This window comes from Dermacentor albipictus, chromosome 1 (assembly GCF_038994185.2).
Source record: "Dermacentor albipictus isolate Rhodes 1998 colony chromosome 1, USDA_Dalb.pri_finalv2, whole genome shotgun sequence".
NCBI lineage: Eukaryota > Metazoa > Arthropoda > Arachnida > Ixodida > Ixodidae > Dermacentor > Dermacentor albipictus.
The window spans coordinates 143,886,667-143,908,947 of record NC_091821.1 but is presented as its reverse complement, the minus strand read 5'-3'; the positions used below and the strand labels follow the sequence as shown (position 1 = coordinate 143,908,947).

General features: G+C 46.9%; 1 protein-coding gene across 2 annotated transcripts in view; it reads right to left on the bottom strand.

Annotated features, from left to right (window-relative positions):
* Positions 1-22,281, bottom strand: part of LOC135900072 (TOX high mobility group box family member 4-like) — a 761,125-nt gene that overhangs the window by 665,763 nt on the left and 73,081 nt on the right. The window contains exon 3 of one of the 2 annotated variants that reach the window (XM_065429515.1): positions 9,367-9,435. The exons of the other annotated variant lie outside the window; for it this stretch is intronic. The gene's annotated coding sequence lies outside the window, so the exon portion shown is untranslated. The remainder of the gene's footprint in view (positions 1-9,366; positions 9,436-22,281) is intronic. 2 annotated transcript variants of the gene reach the window in all.

Here is a 22,281-nt window from a genome sequence, read left to right as displayed (position 1 = left end):
CACATAGGTAGAAGGCAACTGTTCTATCTCACTTTCTTTTTGTTTTTAGAACTAACCGCTGAAGCACCGGTCATTTACACTTCGGGTTCTCACAACTAAACAGAGAAGCCCCCATTTGGCTTACGACATTTTGTTGCAAAATTTCGATGAATCAAACCAAAATAAAGCTTCTTTTTGCAGCTGCGCTGCTTGCGACCTTTATTGCTGCATTTAAAAATCACGAGGACACGCAAGCAAAAATACGCCATGTCGTCATTTTAGCATTAACACATTTAAGCTTAAACAGTATTAAAACATCACAAGCCGTTAAAACGTGCTCACCATGCAAATACTACAGGTGGCGGCAGAACTGCACCTATGGGAATTAGTAGTGTGGTTGCACTGCACGAGTTACGCCACCAGGCAACAATCCTTCAACCTTGGTAACGTGTTTGCGTACCTTTGCAGTTCTCAACGCGTCTGATGACATCAGCTTTATGGCCACGCTCGCCAGTAACTCGATAAAAAACCAAGATGCCTTTCTACGTTGAGTAATTACAGAAATGGAATTGAACTGCCCGGCCATTCCCGGAGTGGGAATGGGCCAAGTTTTTTCATTCCGATTAATTGAAAGTAATGGAAATGCGGTAAGTTCTAATTCCCCGGAATGGAATTGGAATTCCGCAACAATGGTGGCAACGCCATATTAAAACCACATAGGCATTCAGCGCGGCCCTTGCGGCGGCAAGCGAGCGCACAAGGTGGGAACTAGAGTGCACTTTAGACAATGGTCGAGTGGGCCGAACGACGTTCTCCCGCTGAGGCGCGAGAACGTCGTTCGGCCCACTCGTGTGGCCCACCACGTGTGGACAAATTGTGGGAGGGGACTGCGAGCGAACTGGATTGGGGCGGGGACGCGCTTCGCGGCATATTGAACGTAATTTCGCTGCGGACGCTGAGACCAATTGAGCGCGTACGCTCTGATAATGGTGCTTTATTTCAACTGCAAGTTTTTTGCTGCGCCTATGTATTTGAGGCACGGGTTATACAACATGACGTCTTCAATTTTGCTGTCATTGTCAAGTGCGTCGTCTGCTAGCGAGCGCGCGTTCATTGCGCAGACGCTGGCGGGCGCTGTTACGACTTTGCACCGCTGCACCACTATTACGACTTTGTGGTCCCGTAGCGCTCGTCACCCGTTTCGTGACAGAGCGTTGGTAGCGAAGACTCCGAGCCAGGCGTCGATGAGAATAACGAAAGGGATTTTATACATTATATGCAGGTCATTGTACAGGACAAGATCGGATCGGCACTGGGGCCGAGAGCTCACACAAACGCTACTGTTCCCGCACGGCGACGTCCGGCGAAAACGCGTGACACATCTCACCCCAGTCGGGAGCGACACTCTCTCCCGGTGGGTCGGCGGATCCTGTTTTTCAGGCAGCGCGTCGCTGCTTTTATAATCCCCGAGGAACCCTTGTCACTCAAACGGCCCAATACAAAGTCAGCACACGACGGTCGTCCGAGGGGTCCAACCAGCGACCGCGCTGGCCACCCGGTTCAAAGTTCGCGCGCGCGGAGACCTCCATGCAAAAGGAGGTGCGGCGCCGGGCTGTCTGGCACACGCGGACACGTCCGAACACGCTGCTCGCCGAGGCTTCTCCCGCAGGACACCGCTGCCTGACGGCTCAGCATCTTGCCTTTTCAAGGGAGAATTTGGGCGCTCGCAGGATAAATTCTGCATCTTGCAGATTCGGAATCCGGGCTTGTGGTAATGGCACAACAGCATCCCCGCCCTCAGATAAGGCGCCGGGAAGACGAGCTGCCTCCACGTGGCTCGGATGCCGGGCGCGCACGTTCGTCAGGCTCGTCCAAGTTCACGTCCAATGTCGGGACGCCAGGTAACTTCACGTGCCCAGGTCCGACTCGCCAGGACAGGAGCTCTGCTCACCGCGTCGTCGCCAAGGCACCTTGACCAGCTCCGCTCGGGTCGTTCCTAAGACCTTCCTTCTCGCCACTGGTCCCGCTTGGTCGTTCTGCAGCTTGCAAAACCGACCGGCAAAAGGCAACACCCAACACGAACAAGTGCCCTCTGTCTCCCGTCAAACACCAGACAAGGCCATAATCCAAATCAACCTAACTAAATCGCTATCCCCTTTTGCTCCCGCTGCAACAAGAGGCAGGTGTACGATCTAGCACACAAGGCTCAAACAACCAGTTTTCAAATTAACAACGCAACAAAATAGAAACAATTATTAATCAGCAATAATAATTACAAATGGAATGGTCCCCTTGAAATCACTTGGACCGAAAACATACTACTGAGGAAGCAAATGAGGTCATTCATTTTTCCCGGCGATATTTTCGCGGAATCCGAAGCTGCTTATATTTGCGACCCTGCTTATCCGTGTAGCGGCGGTACAATAAGCCAGATTCTTTGCCAAATGAAACCCTCTTTTTTTTCACTCCCCGTTTGACGCTCTTCCTCAGATCGGCTAATGAACAGTCTTCCTGTTGCCCGCGAATCAGAGTTTCCCTTTCAACTGCAGCCTGCTCCTGCCAGCTGGCGGAAACCGGAGCGAGTGCGGAGCCCGCGTCGCCTAATTGCGGCGTCGCGTCTATATCGCGGCTAGCACTGCACGCGTCACTCCCACTCACTTCCAGGACCCGCTCGTCTAGGCCAGCGTCCGAGCTCTGCCTCTCCCGTGACTGCTCGCCACTCAAGTTACCTTGATCAGTCCGTGTGCCGCACCGCCTTTCGCTCACCGACGCTAAGTCAAGTTCCCTCGACAGCGGGCGCGCTTTGGATCGCGTGGGGGCCATGTACGCCACGTCGGCAAAGAATGATTTGCCCTGATCCCTCAGCAGCTGCTCCGAGCTATTTGAGAAGAGGTAGGAAAATTGCTCCGGGAGGGCGGCTGACACAGCGGCTTCGGTGTTAAGTTTCCCAAACTCTCCTTCAATGATAACCGTTGCGATCGGTAAACAGACACTCTCCTTCTCGGCCACTTGCCGTATCCTAACGCACTCTCCCGTAAAATCACTCGAGGAGACGAAAGACGGGTGAACAACGTCCATAGTTGCTGCAGAGTCCCGCAGTGCTCGGCACTTCTTGCCGTTTACCTTAATTTCCTGCACATAGGGCTCCAATAGACGTATGTTTTTGCGAGTTTCCTGTATCGTTGCAAAAGCAATTCTCTCTGGGCAGCTTGCAGCGATGTGCCCTTGCTTTTTGCAATTGTAGCAGGTTAACGGTTTACGTTTTTCAAAAGAACGCGTCATTTCGTTTCGCTGTTTCGGACCATCGTCATCATTCTGAGATGCATTCTGTCCATCCCTTACAGTTTCTTTGGGAAGGGACTCGTCTTCCCGAAACTCGCGACGCGTGATTTCCTTCCGTTCGTCGGGCTTCCCGTAAAACCCATCTCTTCTATCTGCTTTTTCTATGCGCACTGCCTTGCTGTGCAAGCTGCGGCGGGTGTAATACTCTTCCGCTAACTCTGCTGCCTTGTTTAGCTTAACCTCCTTTAGCCTATCTTGCAGCCAGAGCCGGACATCCTCATCAATGCAACGGTAGAACTGCTCCAACGCGATGCATTCGACAATTTTGTCGCGGTCGTCGTAAACCTCTTCGCCCTTCAGCCATTCCACCAAGTCGGCTTTTAGACGAAACGCGAAGTCAACATTCGACTCCTTGCCCTTTTTTGCATACCGGAACCTCTGCCGGAAAGCTTCGGGCGACAATTTGTACTTCCGCAGTAGCGCTTCCTTCACATCACTGTAGCTCTCAAACGCCTCTTTCGATAAGCAAGTTATTACGTCTGATGCCTCCCCAGGAAGCAACGCTAACAGATTCTGTGCCCAAAGGGATCGCTCAATGCTATTCCGTTCACACACGTGCTCAAATTTCACGAGGTATTTGGCCATATCCTCTCCGACGACAAAGGGTGGAAGTTGATCGCGTATTCTTGGACCGTTAGAAGTGAGACTAGGCGCTGGCGAGCTATTTCGGGTCTCCAACTCTTTCATTTTAAGCTCGTGCTCACGTCGCTCCCTCTCTCTCCTTTCCTCCTTTTCCTCTTCGCGACGTTCCTGTTCTCTCCTTTCCTCCCTTTCCCGTCGTTCATTTTCCTTCCTTTCCTGCTCGCAACGTTCCTTCTCCCTTTCCTCCCTTTCCCGACGTTCCTTGATATCCGCCCAGGCCTCGGCGGCTTCCTCAGCCGTTACGTCCCCAGTCCTCATGACCTCAAGGATCGCATTCTTTCTTTTGGTTGAGCCCAACTCAATGCCCAACTCCTCACAAATTTCGAGAAGTTCCTTCACCTTGTACTTCTCCATCGTTCACACTGTCCTCCTGCTGTTTACCCTTTTTGAATATACCTGCCGTACGCTACTATAACACTACTAGTAAGACATATGCAAGTATTTCACACACTGCCCTGTTTACCCCCTCAGCATCCCCTGGTTTTCAAAACACTCTTACTAGGCTTGAAACACACAAGGTTATCACAATGCAACACCAAATCCTTCCCTAAGCTACTATAACCTGTGTCAGAGAAAGTCTGGTGTTTGAGGTAAACTTCAGGCACTCACCGCGCCGAGGTAGCTGATGCCGGTCAATCCCGTAGCTGCCATCCAGTGTTACGGACTTTGCACCGCTGCACCACTATTACGACTTTGTGGTCCCGTAGCGCTCGTCACCCGTTTCGTGACAGAGCGTTGGTAGCGAAGACTCCGAGCCAGGCGTCGATGAGAATAACGAAAGGGATTTTATACATTATATACAGGTCATTGTACAGGACAAGATCGGATCGGCACTGGGGCCGAGAGCTCACACAAACGCTACTGTTCCCGCACGGCGACGTCCGGCGAAAACGCGTGACACATCTCACCCCAGTCGGGAGCGACACTCTCTCCCGGTGGGTCGGCGGATCCTGTTTTTCAGGCAGCGCGTCGCTGCTTTTATAATCCCCGAGGAACCCTTGTCACTCAAACGGCCCAATACAAAGTCAGCACACGACGGTCGTCCGAGGGGTCCAACCAGCGACCGCGCTGGCCACCCGGTTCAAAGTTCGCGCGCGCGGAGACCTCCATGCAAAAGGAGGTGCGGCGCCGGGCTGTCTGGCACACGCGGACACGTCCGAACACGCTGCTCGCCGAGGCTTCTCCCGCAGGACACCGCTGCCTGACGGCTCAGCATCTTGCCTTTTCAAGGGAGAATTTGGGCGCTCGCAGGATAAATTCTGCATCTTGCAGATTCGGAATCCGGGCTTGTGGTAATGGCACAACAGCGCCCAGCTTTTTTCGCAGAACGTCTGTGGCACTAAACATTTTTTTTTTATGTTGTACTTGCTTTGATGCGCCCGCGACTCTTGTCAGTTGCTACCAATAGTAGTTTTAGGCGGGTGAACAACTATTTTTAACATTGTTTTCTAAAAGTAACGCGTAATTTTTGCCACAAAAGTCGCCTATCTGCAACATGAAGCTGCGTAAGAAAATTTATACAGTTATTTATAAATACACCACAGGTTCCAATAGGAACATTGAGTGATTGGGGAGGAAGTACAACAAAATTACATAACGCATAAACAGGAACAAATGAACGTTGTTAATGACTATAAAAATTCTATACAATACTTAACACACAACTTTACAAGAAGTGAGTGTACAAATTTTCGTGGAATGTTTCACGGTTAGTGATGGGGACACGGCTATCAGGAAGATAATTACAGAGTGCAATGGCTTGTGGCAACACTGAAAAATTAAAAGCTTTGGTTCTGCCAAACATTCGCTTGAGGCTGAGATGATTATGAAGACCCCTATAAAAACGTAGTGGGGTTACAAGGGGTAATTTGTGTTGCGTTGTGCCGTGAATGTGTTTGTGCATCAGACATAATAGTGCGATTGTTCTGCGGGTACACAACGCTTGAAGGGATAAGACTGCTTTAATTCAAGTGACACTAGAGTGCCGATCGTAGCTGGATGAAAGGAATCTGGCGGCTCTGTTTTGTACTCCTTCTAACATTGAAATGAGGTAATCTTGATGAGGTTACCAGGTTGACGAGACGAATTCAAGCTGCGGATGGACGAAGGTTATTTAAGCTAATCTGCGTGTGCTAGCAGGTGAGTGACGTAGGTTTTGACGTAAATAACCTAGTGTTTGTGATGCCTTAGCGTATATGCTAATAACATGGATTTTTCATGAAAGATTAGACGTGACATTTAAGCCCAAGTACTTATATGACTGCGCCCGTGCCACTGTAGAGTTGTTTATTGAGTAGCAAAAGAGAAAATGAAACTATTTTGCACTGTGACGAGTTGAGGGTCAATGGCCAATTTCGACACCTAGAATGCAGTTAGCTAAGATCACTTTGAAGACAGATGTAGTCATCAGGACTTTTAATAACTCTATATATAATGCAATCGTCGGCAAATAGTCGCATGCAGGAGGAAATCTTACAGGGTAAGTCATTAATGTAAATTCAAAAAGCAGAGGACCCAAAACACTACCTTGTGGCATGGAAGAAGTCACATCAGAAAGAGAGGAACAAGAAGAATTTACTACAGAGTACTGTCTACGAAATGTCAAAATATTTCGAAGCCAAGATAGCGTTTGTGAGTCAAGTCCAAGAGCAGATAATCTTGAAATGAGCTGAGAGTGAGCAACACGATCGAATGCTTTAGAGTAGTCTAAGAAGATGCAATCTGTTTGAAGGCTATTATTTATGTTAAAATGCAAGTCGGATGTGAATTCAAATAGCTGTGTGTCGTACGAAAATACTTTTCTGAACCCATGCTGATTATTAAAGAAGTTGTTAGACTCGAGGTGGTTAAAATTATTAGATGCAATAATGTGTTCGAGCAATTTGCAACAGATGCAGGTTGGTGAGATAGGGCGGTAATTTTCCGACAATTTCTTATTACCACTTTTGAACACAAAAGCCGGATACCGTGTCATTTTACGCGTGCTTCTTGCTGGTGGAATATTGATCAGGGACAATGATAAAAAAAACATTACAGTGAAATAAACCAGGTTGATTAACTGCGTGGCGTGAAGAGATGCAGATGACCAATGCACTTCTAAGTAAATCTAAGGGTACACAGACATATATGACATCCACGACATATATTTGAGAGAAGAATGACAAAATATTCTAAATTCACCGATTGAAAAAGTGAAAACTCCCGATAGGAATGAGCGTGCTTCTTTTAAAAGCTACGCCAGCCCCAGGTGAACCAATTGACTTTCCGAGAAAAGGAATCAAGGCAATTATTGGACGTTAATATGAACAAAACTGTTAGGCAAAAGACAGTGCCTATGTATCAGACTGAATCGGGGAGGGCGGGAAGTCTTTAGCAATGCAATGTCCATGGCTTGTCTGGCAATCTTCTTCAACGTGCCAGCAGGCGAAATGAAGTAGAAACGTATAGTCTAATCGAATGGTATTGGCTATTCAGATCGCATTCGACTTCGGATTTCGCTATTAAAGATTGTCGAAAAGCAGTTTCCGTTCGAATGTAACCTATAATAGCACTTTTGAAGTCTCAAAAGTGAGGGGCCGATGCAAGTGAGGACTCTTATTCCGAATGATCGTGCTGCTGGACAGTCGTGGCTGTGGCGCAGAGGCGCACAGTTCCCGAGAGAATTAACGCGCAGGTGCTAATCGGTTCTGCTGAACAAGTTCCTAGCTGTCATTCAACATAAAAGCCCCGTTTTGGGGCAGACTGTAGATATTATAACATGATTCATGCAAGGAAAACAATTTCTTTTTTTACAGACTCACCATGTCTGCAACCCACTAAAACTGGGTTCCCAATGTGGTGCTACACTTTTCTTCAACGAACACAGCAGACCTACAAATATCTCCACGTGTATGAGAGGCATGCCATTCCTTTAATTGCTTCGTTATTGTCCTTATGTTAGTGCACCGAATAACTGAAAGCAGCTGTTTATAATACAGAACTTGCTTATAGTTGAGTGAACGTACAGTTGGGAACGGCATTACATCTAAATATGAAATATAAGATAATCGCATCATGTTTTTCTCAGAAATCAGACTCGAGAATAATTTCTTTCGTTTACACCCAGAGAAAAAAGCCGAAGGACGCAGCTACCTTCTTCTATTTCTTTTAAATATTTTTTTATTCAACCAATTCTGGCGTTTTATGTCCGGCGATATGATTATGGAGAAGTTCAGCTTTCACTACCTGGGGTTCTTTAATGTGCACCTAGACAGAAGTACACGAGTGTTCTTCCATTTCGTTCCCATAGAATCCCGCGACCTGGTTTGAACCCGTGAGCTCGAGCTTAGCAGCGCAGTGCCGTGTGCACTATGTAGCCACTAATTAGGCTACCGCGCCGCGTTTCTTTTTTTTAAAGCAAGGAGTGGAGAAAAAATTTCACACCGCTTACGGGCAAAAAAAAATATAGCATATATAATGACTACCTAAACCTGTCTTCGGCTCCGGAAGTCCGACCGCAATAAAAAAGAAATTTAAAAAAACGCACCAATTACTCCGCACTCTGTTAAGCGAGGGAGACGAAAACATGCATGGAATGTTGAACTGCAGTTTTTTTTCTTTTTCTGTAAGAGTACTTACCTTAATTCTGAGTACAGGGCGCCGGATGCGGCACACGTTTTATTTGCGTGACGCGACAAGCAGGAAGTTTACATATGTTTTTCCGTATACGTTTCGCAAGACCTACTGATGGAAAACTATATGCGCAAAAATACACACGAGAGATACATGCTGCTTCAAGAATAAGAAAAATATTTGTTCTCCAAAGGAAACCGTACAATAACACATTACAATGAAAGCCGACACTGCGGCCGCAATGCAAGAGCAATCACTGAGCGGCGTTAAGGAAAAACTAAAATGAAATAAAGAAGAGAAAGAAAAGCTTCTATTCCTAAGGCATAACTACATGTCGTATGCCATTATAAACAACTAATAAGGGGAAATGAGACGTCCACCCAAGCGTAGCTAAGTGCTACAAAGGAAACCCATACGGGTTCCTCGAAAGAAAAGCCTCGCAGTTAAAGAAAAATTCGTCCTGGTCCGGGACTCGAACCCGGGACCACCTCCTATCCGGGGCAGCCGCTGTACCATCTGAGCTAACCAGGCGGCTAGCGGATGGCAGGGCGAAGTCGAATTTGTCAACAACTCGAGGCAAAGGCACGAGTTTGACGTAATAGTTCTGCGGAAACCCGCCAGGTGGAGAGAAGTAATTAATAAGGGGAAATGAGACGTCCACCTACGCGTAGCTAAGTGCTACAAAGGAAACCCATACGGGTTCCCCGAAATAAAAAAAAAGACGCAATTAAAGCATTAAAAAATGCAGCATTAGGGGATGCTTTGATATGAGCAATAAGAAAGACGCCTCACCTCGCAAACAGCACTGCTCTTTCTCCCGGCAAAGTTCTTTCGGCCAATACGTTACTCAGCCACTGCTTCCTGCGCAAACAGTCATGCTTTCCTTGTGGTATCATAAAAACTGCGTAACCAACTTCAGGCTTCTTGCTGCAGTTACATGCACAACAGCGCGGCATAGCACTAGCACAGAGAACAGGAAACAGCGTACAACGTTCGCTACGCCGAGCTACAGAGCCGAGCCGGCCGACCTGAGGAGAAAAATGGCGCGGACGAAAAACACAAGCAAAACGCAAGATCCGCGCATTTCCAAGGGCAACGGCAGGGATACCGATCGTCATGCACAAAAACGGGCGCAAGGGACGAGGATGAGGCGAGGAGGTCGCGGGGCGGCGGCAGAGCGCAAAGAGTGGCGGTTCTTTCAAATTACCAAGGGACCGCTTAGTAACCACAGAGCCCCGAGGCCCAGCGGCGCATTCTAGACAAGGCAGCTCACCTCTGTACCTTCTATCTTCTTTCGCTCGCCTTTCAATTTATGCCAGCAGTACAATAAGGCTAGCTGGATTCACCCTTAGGCTGGATCCGCACAGCGGACCCAACGGCTGATTAACTCCGCGGACGAGCGTGCTGCGGCTTATTGTCGCCGAATCACTCTGCACAGAAGTGCGCCGAGAGAATGCTCACGGCGCGACCTGCTGCAGTTCCGTCACGCCAAGTTGATCCGCGGACTGAACGAGCTCGTCGCGTGAATCTACACTCTAAAAAAAAAAGGTGTTAATTTAAAGAAAATTTATAGAAATTTTCTGTACCGCAAAAGAAATCTTCTGTGAATGCTCTATGATAGAAACCTGTTAGCAGAAGAAACAGAAATTTTCTGTTCTTTTTGATCTCCAGTCTATAAAACGAGTCGAAACTAAAATATAACTGCTCTAAATTATTGTAACTGCATAAAGGAACTATACAACAAAATTTTTAGTGTATTTTTTTCTTTTCATACACGCCGTTTTTTGCATATACCACACACGACGCGCTGCTTGCGGTACTGCTTTGATGCCCCGTGCCATAATCAAGATGGCTGCCCTTCAAGTCAACGCATGTCGGTACTGCTCCGTTTATCCTTACTAAGAGGTAAGTGGTTTTCATTTCAAGTGCATTGCAAACAATGTACAGCGTATTCTCGTACACAATATTTTCCGCGTGTTCATGACATAGGAGAAGACTACAATGTAGCCCGCAAAGAAAATTCTGGCGGACAGTGACAAAATTTAGCAACTACGTGTTCCGACATTTCAGCGTACGTTGCGTTTTGTGAGGCAACGTGGAATTTCGGTATTAAATTTAGCTTTAGTTTTTTGTTATAGCAAACGTAAGGGCTACCCAGTGGGCTTGACAAATGTGTTGTTGTTTATTCTTGCCTTTTCGGAATGTTACTTGTTTTTGCTATGACTGCCAGAAAGAAAAAAAAAAAGCATGCCTGAGTTCTCAGCAAAGCTCACTCAGCGACGTTAGTTCTTAGCTACGATCAAGTGTTTATTGAAGTGACCGGAAAGGGCGACTTTTTTTTCCCTGTTGTGTAATATTTTATCTCTTTTGAAGCTGGCATGTGAACCCGCCGCAAACAAGGGTGCATGCAGTATTGATGATGTTGCTTCGTTGATGATGTTTAGTGCGTTATTGGTTATTGATGATGTTTTAGTGCGTTGCCGTCGGGAAATGATTTTGCCTGGCCACTGACTACGTAGTTTCATTTTGAAAATAGTTAGCGGGAACACTGGACGACGTGGCGTGGCGTACTATCTGCGCATTTTAACAGCACAGAACCAAAGGTGCTAGCACCAGAGCCGCGAAGATATGCTGTCATCCCGCTAGTGGCCACGAATTGCTCGCATGACGTCTGCTAGCCTCACTTCCCGACTCTGACAAAGAATAACTAAATTTATCAATGATGGACCGCGAAAATAAGAAACAAATGGTCAAAATATGCATAAATTGAAGTGCAGCAAAACGTGTAGTAAAAGAAGTAAAAAAGGCAGCATGTATGTTTCACGTAACTAATACCATACAGTTAACGTAATGTGTCCACCGCTTTAAATTATCAGGATTATTTTGTACCTTGTGGTATTATGCTAGACATTGTTACGAAAATAGCTGCCGTGCGATCCGTTTGCGACTGCGCATTCCGCGACCGGGAGCAAGGGGAAATGAGGGAGGCAGCGCGGGAGGGAGGTGGGGGGGGGGGGGGGGGGCTTGACTCCGCCAACAAGTGCGTACTTCGCGCGCGCGACCACGCGCCGTATCTCGAAATTGATCTGCAGACGGATGATGCCTTTGCGCGCGCTGTGTTCTCGCCGCTCTTGCGTTGAACCGATAGATCGCGCGAAGGTCACTTCGCTCGCTGCTGCTGCTGCGCTTGCTCACACCAGCGTTTTGACAGCGAGTGCCCGCGTTCAGCGAGTGTGATGTGTTCATGTTTGCTTGCGCGCGCTGACACCATGCTTGTTATAATTCAGTTAGTAAGCGAATGTTTTCAAGTTTATACTGCCGATAAAACTAGAACATTTACTTCGTAATAGCTGGCTACTCATTTGCTATCGCAACCGATGCTTCGCCTTTCGGGCGAAAGCGCTACTTTTTTAAATTTTAGTTGGAAAAACAGAACAAAAACGCATGGAGCATATAGCACAATTAAGCCTACTGATATGGATTACATGAAGAAGTGGACTTGAGCGACAAACTGCAATGTTCAGGTTGCTAATTAAAACGATTCACTGAATAACTTCATGCGTATTCTATTTGAAGCATATGTACAGATTCCGAAATTGAGGCCAAAAAGTAATCAAGTCATCACATCACTTCTCCACTGATCGTCTTCAACTCCGCAATTTCAACATGTGCCCTCAAGTGAATTGTGAGATTAGTTTACAAGAGTTATCTAAGAGGAAGTCATGAAAGAATGTGCATATTCGTTTTTGATATCGCGTTCTAATTAGCTGCATGGTGAAAAAAATGTTTCAACCATAGTTGCACAAATGGTATGGTAATATTGTCATGAATAGGTGACCCGCATAAAACAACCAACAAAACGACCAAGATAGTGGGAGGGTGGTAATCACACTTGCAGCTGAACCAGTGGAGACCAACCTGAGATCTTTTTTCTTTCTTTGTCTTCATTGACTGTTGTTCCTTTAAGATGAAGCAATGGTCATTCTGAATTTGTCGCCTTTTGTACACTTAACTGTGCTTAAAAAAGAAAACCACAAACGCCTCAATTAACCTGAGGTTCACACATCCTCTAGCTTAGTGAATATTGGCAATAATAAAATTTTATTTATTTGTACATATTGCAGCCCAATCGGGCTATTGCAGGAGTGGGTGTGAAAGCCAGAGCAATGAAAATAATAACTAATATAGGCTATACGAACAATACAAACCAATACAAACCAAAACTATTCAATAGCCGCCAAGAATAAGTTTACAGGAAGAGAACGAGTACGACCAGGCAAAGAATTCCAGTATTCGATTACACAGGGAAATAAACTGTATTTAAAAGTGTCCGTACGGGCAAAATAAGGTGCGATGTTCAGGTGATGGTGACTTCTAGTATTAGATGGTTTTGCAGGAGTTAGGTAGTTATCTGAAGATATACGGCAAGAGGAGTTAATAATGCAATGCAAAAACTTCAGTGATTCCGTACGTCGGCGATCTGAGAGCGGTTGTAAGGCCTAAAGATGAAAGCGCTGTACAAGGTGAAAAATCCCTATCGTACCTACGGCATATGAAGCGGATCGTTTTCTTTTGGATGGCCTCAATCTAATTAATGTCGCACTGTTTGTGCGGATTCCAGACGGGAGAAGCATATTCTAGTATAGGTCGGATTAGTGATCTATACATCAGTAATTTGGTATCCCTTGGGGATGTGGTCAATGTGCGGCGCAGATAGCCTAACTTTTTCAGTGCTTTTGAGGTTATTAAAATCTATGTACTTCGACCAAGACATACTGGGTGTGAAAACAAGACCAAGGTATTTATATTCACTAACGCGCTGAATTGGAGTACTATTAATTTTGTGAGTAAAAGCGGAAGACGTCGTTTTACTAGTGAAAGTCATAACAACGGTTTTACGGATGTTCATTGTCATTTGTAAGGTAGCGCACCAAGAGCTAAAGTTAGAAAATGATTTTTGAAGCTGTAAATGGTCATAAAAGGAGGAAATTTTATGATATAGTACACAGTCATCAGCATACAAACGTATATTTGAGGTTATGTGACGAGGCAAATCATTTATAAAGATCAAGAAAAGCAACGAACCCAGCACGGAACCTTGTGGCACTCCTGAGGGCACCTCTGTCACCCTGTAATTAGCTCTGCTAAAGGACACAAATTGAGAACGATCGGAAAGAAAACTAGAATGAAGCTTGTCAGTGCAATGTTCTGTATAGGTTTATACATTTTTGAAACAAACAGTGACCACCAACATGAAGTTGTGTGTGCGTTATGCGTGTGTGTTATGTGCGGGTGCATCTGTGCATTTTTTTTTGTGTGTGTGTGTGTGTTGCGTGCGTGGCGGGGAAGGGAAAGGCGTGTACATTTCGTCCAATGGCGAGGGCTGTTTTTTTCAAAGTGTGTAGTCGTCTGGCTGGTATAAACATTATTTCCAAGTGGCCTCCCACACGGAACTGACACTGCAGGGCCTTGTAGACCACTCTTCTAAAAAAAAGAAGTATTGTGCTAAAGTGCTTCACTAAGTTCTGTACAATCATGCTACTGCGATATTAAAGCACCACTGTTGTTTTCAGGTCAGTCGCAGCATGACACCCTGAGAGAAGAACCAAGATCCAGCGCCCAAGTAAGCAGTACGGCCTTGCACCAAAAGTTGTCTCCATAATCAGGTGTCTTCATGATTGAGTTTTAAAGCAAAAGTCTTCATCAACGTAACGCCGAGGGCACTTTGAGTTTCTTCTTTTTCAGCACCAATATGGTTTGATATATAAGCTGGTTCTCATACACAGTAGTAAGAAGTCCACTGTTTCTGTTTTGTTTTCATGTGGCCTATTTAGCTGTCAGTTTTTCTTGCTTCAAAATAAAACACCTTTTTATTTTTGTACGACACAAACTGTAGCCTAGTTCTTCTTTGTAGCATCATTTACCACAGTGTTAGTGCTGCCACGTGCTCTTTGTCACGCTTGACTCCATGAAATATCTGGTTCCTTGGTTTATCGAGGAAAAAAAACACCCGTCGCGGTGGCTAAGCGACTATAGAGTTGCGCTGCTAAGCACGAGGTGGCGGGATCGAATCCCGGCCGCGGCGGCCGCATTTTGATGGGGGCGAAATGCAAAAACGCCTCTGTTTCGTACATTACGGGCACGTTAAAGATCCCCTGGTGATAAAAATTCATCCGGAGTCCCTCACTACGGCGGGCCTCATAATAAAATCGTGGTTTGGCACGTAACATCACAGCATTCATTCATAGAAAAAAAAAAAGCTTTAGAGTGAAACAGTTTTCAGGTGAGAACACTTTTGCAATTTTGCACTCAGCTACGATGGTTAAACCAATCTCTGAATTTACACAACAGTTCCTTTTTTACATCAAGAAAAGCATTCGATTGTATCTGCATTTTGAAAACGCATCCCTTCAATGTGCACTTCACAATATCTGGACACTATGACATAATGCACACCCATCTCGATGCTATTGTTTGTCGCAAATTTGTGTGTGAATACATGCCGTGTGTAATTGTAAACAAATTTGCTGACAGGGTCGGGGGAGTTCTGTAACTTGGTCATCAATGCCTATTATACACAAAGATGTGCGCATTTATTTACTTCGCTTGGCTTGCTTTGAAAGGGCATGTACGTTTTCCTGCTCTTCCTTCTATACGTACGCGTGCGATCCATGGCAAGCGGAAGCTCATCTTTGGCCTGGGAAATTGACTTTTGAGCTGTTATAACACCTGGAGGAAAAGCGATGGTGCTTGTTTTCCGAACCTAGTGCGCATAAGCAGTTCTATTAATATACCTGTTTTCATATTTATATGTCCAGTGAGGTTTGATGCAAGATAAAATAAACATTCCTTTTCTTCTACAATGTCCTAAATTACAAATTATTCCTTACAGCCACTGAGAGAAAAAGTGTTGACCATGTTTAACAGCAGCGCAAGAAAACTGAGTAAAGCAAAAACGGAGACACGCACGAGCGCTACGTGCGACCTTTGTCTTTTTGCGCTTCAGTTGAGTATTTTCCGCTTCATCCACTAACCGTAATTTTTGTTTTGAGACCAGCTGCATATCTACATGATATTCGTTATTTTATAACGATTATGTGACGCGGGATAAAAAACTCAAACATGAGAGAAGTTCACATGAAAATGGAGGCTACAAGTGATAAATAGTGGTCAAACAAAGGAATATCGGCGGCAGTCAACGTTTCTACAAAGGAAATTCTCTTCGTGAGGGTGGTAACTGCCCTCACGAATAGAAATGCCATTTCAAAGCGTTGGTTTCAGCGACAGTCCTGGTTCGACCATTACTCGATCATCACAATAGAAAATTGTCTTTGCACATCATACTTCTGTACAATGGAACCCAGAAAAAATGCGAACTTACAGAAAAATACAAAAAGAAGACCGAACTTTTTCTTTGCCTCAAAATGGATAATTATTTTACACATATATATTCTGTAAAATAACACAGAAAATATTATTAAAATAACATAAAATTTTTAAACAGAGAACAGAACGTTTCCTGTAATACGAAACACGTAACTGTCTTTGAACACAACATTTCTATTAATGTAAAACAGAAAGAGCTCGTTAAATACCAGAAAAAGGAAAACCAGAAAACAGAGCTTTACAGAAATTTTCTGGCAAGGCAGCTACCAGAAAAACTGTTTTTTTTTTTTTTTTAAGGAAGAATGTTTGACAGTGTAGCTTTAACGGAATTACAGTCGTCGTATGGCGAATCCGGAGGCCGGAGAGTGCACAAGTCAATGGCGGCAAGCTCAGCTGCATCGCCGGCATGCCCGTGGTCCGACCATTCGGGAGCCACCGCTTGAGAGCACATGACCGGCCGATATGCGCAACGTGCGGCGGCGCGAATTCTCGGGGCCTCTTCTGCAATGCAGGCGGAAGGAGTCACATCTCCGGTGCGCCCACATGTCCGTCCCGGCAGCCCTTTCTTCTAGCAGCCGAGCGCCCTTCTCCGGATGCGGCTACTTAGTCTCACATCCAGCTCGCGCTGGATGTGAGACTAAGGCCCGCCGCACATCTCGACGAGCCTGCCGCGTCAACACAAAGGGGCCCCCGATTATTGCTACCCACGGCGCGTGCACGTCTGGATGATTCGGGAGAATGAATATTCCCAATGTGAACGCCGTTTACAAAATAGCTTTCGTTTCTTCCCTTCTTGTACGGCTGCGGGAGGAATTCTAAACCTTTCGGCGGAACGAAAAAAAAAACAATAATAATTCGACGCCAGCAAAGTCGTGTTTTTGTCAATTCAATCCCCTGCTTTCCGAATGGTATTAAAAACATCATGAATTATGCGCACAATATTAAGCAGCAAAGAACTCGTATCGACCGCTTATAATTTTTTTTCTTTATTTATTTTCCTTCGATGTCACCCTCCGCCTTCAGTCTTTTCAATTTCTTTTTTTTTATATCACATTTCGCAAGCAAATCTTTAGTCTTCAGTGCACACTCCGATCGCGAGCGAGCTCTTTCATAAATGCGTGTGCCGTTACCGGCGCTGCCGCACGCATTCTGTTACACTGACTAAAGCAAGGACATGGTAAGCACATATCGCCAAATATTTCCAGACGTTCCAGCAGCTAACGCGACGGAAAGCTTGTCGCATACCTTATGCCGGATCACTTACAGAAGGGCTGCAATCGCGGTCACAATACAATCAGCCAATAGAAAACCGCACTGCGGTGTGTCGAACCTGCAGTGCACACGGGCATCGATACGGCACTCGCTATCACATATATATATAATCAAGGTATTAGATATCTTAAAAACACGCCGGGACTGTTTACTGGTACCTTGTATAACTCAGCTTATCAAACGTTTCTTTTTTTTATATGCGATACTTCCGGAATGAAATTTTTGCCAAAACAAAAACGTTGCCCACATATAGGCGTCTAGCGACAGATTAAAAATCGCCGTTTTTCTCCAGCGACTGTTTCGTAAAGTGAATTTTTTACAACTCACAAACAACCCCGGCAGATATGTGCGACCTCGCCGGATGAGAACCTAGATTTATGCGCAGTAATGTTTTTAAAAAACTGAAGGACGCTTAAGCTTCGCCTTTAAGGGTGGAACGCGATAGCATTCAAAGATCCCTTACTGCGTCCCACGCTTGCCAGCAACTGGAGCGTATGTAACCGTAATGTTCACCGGGAAACGCTGGCTGCGAACGCTATGCACGAAGGCGGGCTTTCTGGTAAAAACACCGCCTCTTGCGTGGGCCGCGATGGATGGATGGATGGGTGTTATGACGTCCCCTTTAGAACGGGGCGGTGCCTTGCGCCTCCAAGCTCTTGCTATTATACTGCCTAATGTCCTAACTAGGTTAAACAAGGGAAAAAAAAGAAGAAAAAAACACTACGAACACTCACAACCAAATTTTCTGATCCCCTATTGCGAACTTTGCTTTTGCACGTCTCCGTTATTTGTAGTTTTCCTACTTTTCTTCCACCAATCTTGCAATCGTCTCTTACTAATCTCTAGTGCGGAGATATTTAATTTTCCACTTCTCTCGCTGAACCCAAGGGCTTGAGGACGCCAGTGGTGCCTAAATCGACCACTCAGCAGACGTCTTCATATTCTAATAAAACACGCTCCATCGTTTCCCTAGCTTTACCGCAGCAAGCCCATGCTTCTTCCTTCTTAAATATCGCTTTATAAGGTGCGTGTTCCAAGGCATCTCGATCTCGCTTCGAAAAGTAATGAGCTTCCCTTTCAGTTATCATACGTTGTTTCTTTCCTGTGTTCGTTTTTTTCCTCTTAAGTAGTTACTCATGGCAGGTTTCTGTTCCACTGCCGCCACTGTTACGAACGGCCTGCAAGGGTACCAACCTACAAAATTTTACCAGCCAGCTGCTGCTGCAGAGGTGGCGAGCTTCCCAGAAGCGACCGTCGAACCCTTCCCCACATGCTGCGGCGACTCGCTTTGTAGGGGTGACAATGTGCCGCATCAACACCATGACTAAACGCGGCCGGCGGACCAAGTATTGTTAGTGGATTCGCCGTCGCCGTCATGGCTTGTTTGAAGCGGTGGAAATCCTGGGAGATGTCCTGCGGCCGTCTCACGGGGCTTAGAAGTAACGGACAGACGCGGCGGCCATTGTCTGCGGAGTCAACGATGAAGAGGAGCCTGCTCGGGTCAAGCACCGTGTCTGCGAGAACCGTCTCACCTTGGTGTGGTCAGTGAAACCTGTGCGGAAGTGAGTGCGTAAACCCTCCCCCGCAAAGGCGGATCGGCTGCGATGACTTTCGACGCTCCGAATTAGTCAGCGGTGAACTGCCATTTTCCCTCACGTAGGGATCTAGGGAGGACAGAGTGTATTTAAGCAGCCGTTGGCGGCTCCTCAGTGTGCATTCCTCTATCAATCATGTTAGACTGATTAACTGTAACCTTCTCACGTAAATACTGTAAATAAATCCCATATTCCTCGTTCTCGATGAGAACAAGTCTCTCCCTTCAACAACGTCCTCAGCGTGGATAAGTTGGACGACGGCATGGACCAGCTGCCATCTATTTCATGACCGACCACAACCATTACACCACCCATGAGATTATTTCAGCCTCTCCGACTTTCCGCTTGACGTTCTTTGCTGCTGTGTTGCCCACCCTACAGGCCGCATACTTGTTGGTAAGCTTCCTAGTTCTTTTCCTCCACTGTGAATCAATGTTTTTCCTGTACAGATACCTCTCTAAGGAGCTCTGGGAGGTATCTGTACAGGAAAAACAATTAGAACAATTAGAAAACAATTAGAAACAATTAGAAAAACAATTAGAACATTAGGACTAGGCCAAAAAATGTATAATTACGTTAGAGATTTCCTCACGGGCAGGCGCGCATGCGTCGTCGTCGGCGACGAGGAATCACCGGAATTTCAGACGGGTCCGTGCGGCACGCCGCAAGGATCCGTCATATCACCATTACTCTTTAATTTAGTTCTACTTGGTCTACCCGAGAAATTAACAGAAATAGAAGGATTACATCACAGTCTCTACGCGGATGACATCACCCTCCGGGTTCCCGGAGGGGGATGTGACGGTCACGTCGAGCGAACGCTACAGGCAGGAGTAGATGCGGTTCAGAATTACTTGCGTGGAACGGGCCTCGAGTGCTCGGCTACCAAGTCCTAACTCTTACTCTACAAACCCACAAGGAGAGGTCGTAAAACCCTGCGCGAACAGGAACGGGAATATTCCAAAATACGCATTACATTGGCAGATGGTACTCCCGTACCGCACGTAGAGAAAATTAGAATCCTAGGGTTACACCTGCAGGCAAACGGCCATAACGGAGAGACGGTGCGAATACTTCGTCGTTCGGTAGATGACACCATCCGACTCTTGCGTCGCATCACGAACAGACGCAATGGTATGCGTGAAGAGTGCGCGATCCGTCTCGTGCAGGCGTACGCGATAAGCCGCATAACGTATGTTGCCCCCTACCTGAGGTGGATCGGGTCCGAAAAAAACAAAGTCGAATGCATGATCCGAAAGGCTTTCAAGAGGGCGGTCGGCGTTCCACTCAATGCGAGCACCGACAAGTTTCTAGAGCTCGGAGTTCACAACTCTCTCAACGAGTTAATCGAGGCGCACGACATTGCGCAATACGAACGATTATCCAGGTCAAAGGCAGGTCGATGCATCCTCGAGTCGCTCAGCATCGCGTACCACACTCAGCATGGAGAAAAGATGGCGGTTCCCGCCTCTGTTCGCCACCGCCTGATCATCCCGCCGCTTGCCAAGAACATGCACCCGACGCACCACGCCGGGAGACGCAACAAACGAGCAAGCGACCTTGAGAAGAAGTTTGGTAACAGCAACGAGGCGGTGTACGTAGACGCGGCGCGATATGGAGGAGGGAGAAGCGCGCACGCGATAGCGGTTGTAGACCGCTCGGGTAGGTGCCTCGCGAGCGCCACGGTGACCACGGGACACACGGAGGCGGCCGAAGAAGCCGCGATAGCCCTAGCGCTCGTCGCGGTGCCGAACGCTGCGATCGTGATCAGCGACTCGCAGGCGGCAATCCGCGGCTTCGCGCGCGGTCGTGTCTCGCGGGAAGCGGCCCGCATACTCCAAATTTCTGACGACGGCGACTCGTCATCGCCCTCGCAACCCCAAAATTCTACGGTCTTCCTCCTCTGGACCCCGGCACACACCGATGTTCCGCTCGCGGGAAACGAGGCGGCCCACGCCACGGCTCGAGGTCTCACACGCCGAGCCGCCGCTGATTATGTGGCCGCCTCCGCCCCCGAGAGCGGGGCATCGGATCTGCCGGATCGGGACACTACAACAGAAACACAGCAACAAGAAACACACTGGGCGTGGGGCGATCGCCTAACCACGTTCAGAGACCTCACCCAACACTACAGACTCGAAAGACGCAGATTCCCGCCACCGCACGATAAACTGAACAGGAACGAGGCCGTGACGTTACGCTTGCTCCAGACACACACCTACCCTAGCCCCGCTATCTTACACCACTGCTATCCGCGTTTGTACCCAACAGACGCGTGTAAAACATGCGGACGCAGAGCAACGCTGCGACACATGCTCTGGGAGTGTACCGGCAACAACGGTAATCAAAGCAGCTCCGTTGGCGACGCGTCCATAATCGCGGCTGTTGCCAGAGTAGAAGGCTCGAGCTCCGTTCTTCCCGACGCCGCCCCGGATGCGGGAGCCGCCGGGGACCTTCTCCGTAGGCGTCGCCGCCGCTGGGAGGCGGCTATCAGAAGTTCAGAGCTGGCAGACCAGCTCTGGGCCGTCCGGCAAGCCGAAGATGCCGCTCGAGTCCAAGAACTTCGAGCCGTCACCTGAGGCCACCACATCAAGAACTGCCGGACTATTCTTTACTAAAGTTTCTTCTTCTTCTACAGATACCTCAGCACTATCCCAGCCCATATACTTTCTTCCATATTCCTCAGTCATTCTTCATAAACAATTTTACTGCCAGCTTCCCTCACTTGAAAAGTAGTCCAGCCCATATCACCCTGCACAGCTTCATTTGTAGTCTTCCCGTGAGCGCCCAATACGAGGCGTTCCACTGACCTTTGGTTCCCATTGAGTCCTGATTGTACCCCTGATTTAAAGCAAACAACGCCATTTCCAAAAGTAAGTCCTGGAACCATTACACCTTTCCACATACCCTAGAGCGCCTCGCACCTATTGTACCTCCATAGCGCTCTGTGCTTCATTATGGTTCGATCCATTTCTCTTCCCCTTTACTGTTATTGTGTTTTCCTGTGTTTCCATATATCTATTGCCTTCGTTTATCCATATACCAAGGTATTTATATTCTCTAACCCAAGGTATTTCCTGGCCCTGTATTGCCACTGTCTGTACACTGTTTTCATTGAATACCAGAAAATTTTCAAACCTAAATTGTTGCCTTCCTGTCCACAGATATTGGCCACACGATGCAAATAAATTTGCATGTTAGCTAGCAACACAATGTCGTCCGCACAAAATAAACCTGGAAGCTGCTGCTCTACTATTGTACCCACCTGTCTGTATGAGAGATTAAACCCGATATTACTACCTTCTAGTGCCCTCTCCATCCTCACCATGTATATCATAAACAGCAGAGGGGATAAAAGGCACCCCTGCCTCAATCCTTTGTTGATATCAACTTTCTCCGCGCTCCTCATCCTTTCCCATTTAACGCAATCGGTATTTTGTAGGTAAATCTCTCT